Raw genomic sequence first — 8,385 nt, 5'->3', positions numbered from 1 at the left:
TATTCATTAGAGTCTGATGGAATTTTGTGTCATAGTGGATGTATTTATGTACCTTCCATTGGGGGTTTGTGCAAGCTCATTGTACTTGAGGCTCACAGAGCACCTTATGTGCTACACCTTGATGTTAATAAGCTACATGCAAATCTAAGGTAGTTATATCACTGGCTAGGCATGAGAGTGCATATTTCTAGCATTATTGTGAGATGCCTTGAGTGTTAGAGGGTGAAGGTAGAACACCATCATCCCAGTGGGTTTCTTTGACCTCATGAGATTCTAGAGTGGAAGTGGGGTGCTATATCTATGGATTTTAGTATTGGTCTTCCCATGTCTTCTCACCAACATGATTCCATTTTGGTGATGGTTGACACATTGACCAAGGTTGCCCGCTTCTCACCCATGCACACTACATACACAACACAAGACATAGCTTAGGTTTTTTTGTGGGATATTATCAAATTTCATGGTGTTATCCAGAAGATCATCTTAGATAGAGACTCACTGTTCACTTCATCCTTTTGGAGAGAGTTGTAGGTAGCATTGGGAACTAGGCTCAATTTCAATACAATGTACTATCCTCAAACTGATGGTCAGATCAAGTGAGTGAATAAGGTTTTAGAGGACATGTTCTATATGTACATGATGGACCATTAGATCAAATGGGAGGACTACTTGCATCTTGTCAAGTATGCCTATAACAATGGACACCATTCGTCTATAGGTGTGCCACCTTATGAGGTCATGTATGGAAGACCTTGTAGAATACCCTTGAGTTGGGATAGGATGGAGGATAGAGTATATATTAGTCCTTAGATAGTCAAAGAGATGGAGCAACAGGTGACCCTGATTAGACAGTGCCTTAGAGAGGCACAAGATAGGTAGAAGAAGTATGCTGATGCAAAGAGGATAGATCAAGAGTATAAGGTTGGAGATAGAGTCTTCTTGAGAGTACGATCACACAAGAGTTTGATTTGATTAAAAAAGAGCTCTAAGTTGACACCTCAATTTGTTGGACCATTTGAGATCTTAGAGAGGATAGGACCAGTTGCATATCATCTAGCCTTGCCACCTAGTCTATCACGCATCCATAATATGTTCCATGTTTTATTACTTAGAGGATATATATATGATGAGTCTCAAATTATATTGGGGTGCCTTGTAGGTGGAATTTGGTAGGCAGTTAGCACTGGAGCCTATCTATATTATTGCCCAATTGACCCTAGCTATTCAAGGCTAAGAATTATACTAGGTTAGGGTCCAATGGGATTGTTATGATGAGGTCATGACTTATGGGAGGATGCAACACATATGAGATCTCAATACACATACTTTTTTGATAAACTCTAGGAAGAAATTCATGCCTAGTGGGGGAGGATGTGAGGCCTCACCCCAATCCATCATAGCACATCTGATACATTTTATTTTGATACATTATGATTCAATATGTTGAGACATTGTTTAATAGACTAGACATTATTATGTTATTTTATGTCATGAGATGCTTTATTTTAAAATGCTTAATCATGTAAAATGATATTTTATAAGCATGCATAATGACGATGTAGAATAGTAAATGAATGTAGGATTAAGAATAAAATTAATACTTTAATTATGGAAATTTTAATGGTTAAATATATGAGTGGAAATGAGAAAACAGTTATTTAAATGAAATATTGATGTTTTGAATAATGTAATTATCCAGATGAGTTTTAACTATATACATGTTATTTTTCTTGAGCTACTAATGTGTATTTAGTGTGTAGGATTAATAACCAATAAATCTAATGGAGAATCGGTAATTGACCCTATGTACAATATATGAAACCCAGGCTTGAGTCTAGTGAAAGATGAAGACCCTGTTGTTTCATATTTTATTTGTATCTTAATTGGAATGTGTGTATCATTCTGTAATTGTAAAATGTTTAATGTTATGTAACAATGATCTTATGGTGTCACTTGACACTCGTAATTTGTATATGTGTATCAGCATGATAATTAGGGTTAGCTGAGTAACCTAATAATCTGAGATGGACTAGGTTAGTAACTTAAGACTAATTATTTGGTAACCTAGATTAATTACCCTAATTAAGGTTTAGTGGTAAATTTACATTCCTACAGTTTTTAGAAGGTTCAAATATTTCAAGCTAATTAATAGGTTCTAAAATGGTTCTAGAGGCCTAAATTAATGCAAACCAAGTTCCTAGGGGGTATGTATATGGGTTGGGGGCATTTTTCATCCCTCTAGACCCTTTTATTGACTTTTATGACCTCCTAAATATCCCATTTTTTCTTTAGTGCGAAAATTGAACTTCACCATGAGTTTTCCAAGTTTACACTCCACCATAAAGGTTGCCTTAATGATAGGATCAAGTTGGAAGACCTCGGAAAGCCTTAGTCAAGTTTGGAGTTATTGCAAGTTTAGGTGGATGAGTTAGAAGCCTATTTAGTTGCAAATTTGAGGGTTGAAGTGTGTTCACCCAATCTCTATATTTAGAGAGAGTAAAGCAAGGATTGAAGGAGGAAGAAGGATTAGCTCTTCTCAAAATTTTAGTTTCCACACTTGAGTTTCCTTACATTTTCTCCATAGTGTGTTTTAATTTACTTAAGTAGGCCTTTTTGCATGTGTGTGTGTTCGTATGTATAATAAAACATGTAAGGGATGGGTTCTTAATTATGTTCCTTTCATGTTTTACATTTTGAATTGTGAGGGAAACTGTAAGGGTTGTGTTGGCATTACTCACCCTCAGATAGGATAGAAGTGGCCATGTATAGGAGAAATGCAGAGTCTCTCCTCATGATGAGAAAAGGGAGAAAAGTAGGGTGTTATGGGATGCTACTTGTCAATACAAACCATATTGTGTTTGAGAGATAAGAAGTGTAAGAAGAGAAGTTCTTATGATTATTAGCCTCAGAAGGGACATCTATTTTGGTGTTGTGATTGACTTCTCCAACCATGGAAAAATTCCACCTTCTCCCTAGTCTTGACTTGATAAGGAACCTACTGTGCAAACCTAGGATGGGAGAAATTGTTTGAATGTGTCTTTGTGTTGAATCTAATTATCACTCGGTCAGTTTTGGTTCTCCATGGTTATCTTGATGTAATTTGCATATTTTATAGTTGAAACCTTGATAAGGAGCCAAACTAGATTCAAAGTGTTGTTGTTTTGATTCAAATGTTTTGAGACTTCTCCTCGGGATAATGATGTTATTGTAAAATTATTATTAAACTCAATTTTGAAATGACAATGATATCAGGTTTTCTTCCCTAGTTCTTTCTCGATAGAGTCCTTGAATTAGGTGTTTGAATAAAATAAATAAGAAGTGGATAGCTCATGTGTGTTGAAAATAAAGCAATTCCTTTTGTATGACATTCTTTATAATTCAATTTTTATGCATATGATTAATGGTGATTAGATATAATGGTGTTACACAAGTTATGCAATTTGATTATGAACATGGGTTAAAGGAAATTCAATTTATATGGTAGTTATTTCATTTTGCATTATAGTGAATATTGAAAAAAATACATACTCCTACTTAGTGCATAAATATAACATCAAAGGACTATGCTATAATTCATCTTAGAAAATGGGCAAAAAAAAAATCCCCTTATGCCATGTTTAAGAATTTTATGAAAATTTAACACTTGTTAAAAAAAAAAAGAGAGATCCTTATAAAATCTATCAATCTAGAGCAAAATTGCTCTCTTCCTTTTGTATGTAAAATTTTTAAATCCTCTTTTGTAACAAAGGATACTCCTTAAAAGATTCCCTTTGAAAACCTTGTCATAATTCAAATAATAGTTTTTTCAATTGTAAATGTATAAAAATACATATAATATAAATCCTACTCTATCCTATCCTAAAGTCCACCAACTAAAATTTAGTTCATAATTTCCCCCCTTATCTCCTAAAATTCCTTACTTTCCCATAATTATTGAATGCAAGTCACCTTGGAAAAAGAATCAACTAAGAATTTAAATGAAAATGAGGAAATGCAGATTTAAAAGGAACCTCATACCCTCCTCCACCTTACCTTCCTAGATGTAGGGCTTGGTGACCAAGAGAAAATAATAAATATTGGATTGTACCACCCCCCCTTCTTATTGGTTTGAATCTCCTCCAAAATTCACATGTGATCCTAGGTAGTCATGGTAGGAGGGTACGATGTCATCATTTGGAGGGGAATATTGGGAAGAATGGGTTGAGACCTTCTTGTTTAGCGCTCCCATCTTCTCATCCAATTACGTCTTGGGTGGGGAGATAAGGCTCTACAAGAGATCAGACTTGGGTATTGACTAAGATAGTGCACCCCCACTTGGATCAGGTGACATGTAGGTGGTTGAGATAAGGTTGGGTAGGAGTTAGGTATAGTTAGTTGTTTGGTAAGGTTAGTTGGTAAGGTTAGTTAGTTAGGTTTTTGAAAAAGTAATATGGGTTTTGCTTAGGATTTTGTTAATGGGTAATTTGTATCTATTTAAGAAATTTTTATGGGTAGTTAGTTAGTTAGTGATTAGTGTTTAGCAATTATCTTTAAATTGATAACTAATCATGTTTGGTTTTATTATTTATATAAGTTTAGTTCTTTATTAATAAAGTATTATGATGGTGGTTGCAAAGGCACGTGATCTTTGTAAATTAGTAAAGTGCAGTTATTAGTAAGTAGGAATATTATGTTAGGATTATTTAAGTAATAGGTATGTATTAGTGATTTTTTATTTTTAGTTAATAAAATACATTTTAATAGGGTATGATGAAAAAAAGTTTAGGGTCATGTGAGATAGTTATACTTGTATTTAAGGATTTCAAAATTGAGGTTAGGGGATAACAATTATTAATGGAGGACTTGTTATTTAAATGACTTAGGACAATATATTACTTAATCTTATAAGGCTTAAGATTAATAACCTGATCATTAGAGGTTGTTAATGTTAGAATGTAATATAGATAAAAGTCAACTAGATATCTTGCTAAGATAAGTCAAATTAAGTTAGATGATTAGTTGTATGTCATAATTAGGGTTATGCCAAGTATCTAATGTTTTGATTTTTTTAAATGATAAACATTTAATGTTTAAATTAGTTCTATTGGCTTGTGTATATAAGCGGGATCAAGTGTTAGGTTCTCGAGAGGTCAACTTAAAATTAGTTCCCTTAGGGGATTGAACTATTATTGTGATATGGGGGTCAGTCATTGAACCAACCTATTATAGCTTATATAATTAATTAGAGTTAAAATGGTTTTCTATCTCTTGAAACAAATAATGAAATTCTCTATGAGTACTACAACTTATCTTTTATCCTAATCGATATTATAATCAGAGACCAAAACCCTTGAGCTCTTTAACTAATTGCAAAACCTTATAACTTGAAACTAACCTTGCAGTCATCTTTTTGCAACACATTTGATGTTATTATTCATTAAATTTAGTCATTATTACTTTAAAAGATAAAATTGGTGTGTTTTTTGCCCCAAATTTTGGGCATGACAAAAGAGAAAATAATTAAACATATTTCTTATGAAATATTTGTAGATGATATCATTTTTGAAGGAAATGATGAGATTAGTGTTGTATTTGTAGATGAAATTAAGAAGGATTTTGAAATGTCCATGATCACTAAAATTAAATTCTTCATTGGATTACATATATACCAACTCAAAGATGGCATCTACATAAGTCAGACTAAGTGTATATGAAATCAATTTTGAAAATATTTATGTTAGAAGAATCTAAAATTAATGGTACTCCAATGACAATATATTATGAATTATCCAAGGAAGATGATTTTGAAGTAGTAGATGTGACACTATATCAAGCAATGTTTAGTAAGCTATAATTTGTAGTACAAAACTGATGGGGACACAACCCAAGAACAGAATGGACACAATAGAAAAGGGAAATTGTATTAACTAAAAAATAAGCTAGTACATTCAGTACAGAGAAAATAAACTTCAAAACATTCCCTAAGGGCTTACAATAGCATAAATGTGGAGATAATATCTCCTTTCAGTACCTCCTCTCAAACTCCACTCCAAACTGACTTTACAATGCCTTAAATCTCCTTAAATAGACCCCAGAGGGTTAAGGACTAGGAGTACATTCTAGAAAGTGCTAGTAGGCATCCACCAACCAAATAGAAGGTTCCAAAAGCTGCGTTAGAAGTCGACGCAAATCTAGAAGAATCCAGAAATGGTAACCAAACTTTTAGGAGGCATAACTTTTGAACCGTAGCTCCGATTGACGAACCGTTTACATTTTTGAAAAGCTCTCGAAGTGCTCTATAGCCCTATGGACCAGCTTTGCTCGTCCCCCATTTTTTGGCCTTTTTGATGTCATTTAATTCCCCTAACCTGACTTTGAAGCATTCTTAGGAGGTCTCCACAATCCAAAAAATTGCAATAACTTTCAAATCGTGGGGCCTTTTGACCTGATTCTTTTTCTGGAATGCTCTAAATTACAATTATATTCATCTAGCCAATTTACACCTCCTAGTTCACCAAAATGATGGCTCAACTACATACTCATATTTTTTTGGGATTTACACGAACACTGATAGTGGAACTGTGAGAGTTGGAACCTTTATTTGACCTAAATGGGTATCCAAAAATGAAAACACATGAAACAGAAACTAAGTCTAAGTATATTTTTTTGGGTGACACAGGATTGCCCTTATACCTCTAGATGCTCCTGCATCAAAAACATACTTAATATAATGTAGGTAGTTAGGTTAGTGGCTATATTTTCCTTTGTTCCCAAAGAATTAGCAACAATATTTTTAGTGGAGAATCTTGGCCAATTGGTGATTCCTTGTCCTTGGGAAATCATTATTTTGTGAATAAAACCTACATATGGGATCGATCACATTACTAATATATTACATAATTTGGGTCCAAATTTTGGACCAATTGCCCATTAATTTACATGTAATTGGTCCCACATCTCGGTCCAATCACCAATGTATAATACATTTAGGACACAATTATTTTAAATTTTTTGGCAACATTTACCTAATATATTCTTATTGGAAAATGCTATTTCACCCTTAGCATAACAAAATATTTTTCCTTGGGCTAAGTGTCTCCTACCTTTTTGGCGATGCATGTCTCCAAACTACCCCTATTCAGCCAACTATTTTATATTTTGCTCTTACATAGAAAGCATCATTTTTCCTACTTTTAACATAAACATTTACGATTCTTGCCCAATTTACCAACATAGTTTGGTATAAATACATTCATATGATACTTTTATTTTACACCATTTTCTCTTTTCTGATCTTGCATTTCATATTGCTACTAAAGTTTTAGAGTGTTGAGTGCATTGTCTAGTCATGAATCACAATTTTCCTTATAGGTAATTGATTTTTTATTTAATTTTTATGTGACTCTTTTTTACTCGGTAGTAGATACCCTTTGGATACCTCACTACTCATATAGGACTACAAATTTTATTGGGTAGTACCATAGTAAGTACCCTTTTTATGCAAACAAATCATATTATTATTACATGTAGTTTAAGTTGTTTATTGTCACAATATTTTGTTCAACACATTGATATTTTTTTACAAGCTTAATTAGTTTGAGATGTCAAACAATAAGAAGGGTGTTGGTAGGATCCCTAAATTTAGGGAATGTCAAGAGAGACCACCAAAATGCAGAACCTTATCAAAATACTTTGGTGGTGGAAATAGTGGCAACCTACAAGATTCACAACCTATATCTCTAATACATTTGAGGTAGTTCCCCTGAGTATGGAGTCACAAAATAATATTATAGACTTGGGGGTGAGAAAATAAAAGCTGATTCCATAAATGACATTCATACACAAAAGCGAAAAATAAAATTGGAATTAAAAAAATTGATCTTGCTGGGATCTATCGAAAATGAATTTTCAATTAGAATGGGTAGAAAAGTTATATTTAATTGAACTAGTGCCCAATCCACTTGATGGTGAGCCTCTGATAGAATGCAAATGTAAAATTTTCACCAAGATATCAAAGATGAAAAAGAGGTTACAACTTAAACTTGATACCATATAAAAGAATGTTGGTAAAGTTTATAAAAAGGAAATTATAGATGGAGTTGGAGAATTTGTTCTAACTTGGAAAATGAAGAGCAATTGTCTACATATCAAGAATGCCAAATCATAAGAATTACATGAGAAATTATAAGAGAAGTGTTTTGGAGTAAAAGGTTCTATTGGAGCTTTCCTTGGTAAAGCAATAAAAGTGAAAAATATGGGAAAAGTTGTGCAATTAAGTGTCACCTTTTATATTTTGAGTAGAGGGCATCCTATGATAGACAACCCTTGAATGAGTGGTTTAATGCACTTTTTGAAAGTTTGAAACTATCTTAATAGTCACTGATCAGTAACATTGGATGGGAATGG

Source organism: Cupressus sempervirens, chromosome 3, assembly GCF_028749045.1.
Source record: "Cupressus sempervirens isolate cs-2001-9-10 chromosome 3, ASM2874904v1, whole genome shotgun sequence".
NCBI classification, from domain to species: domain Eukaryota; kingdom Viridiplantae; phylum Streptophyta; class Pinopsida; order Cupressales; family Cupressaceae; genus Cupressus; species Cupressus sempervirens.
Note: the sequence above shows the minus strand (reverse complement) of the source record.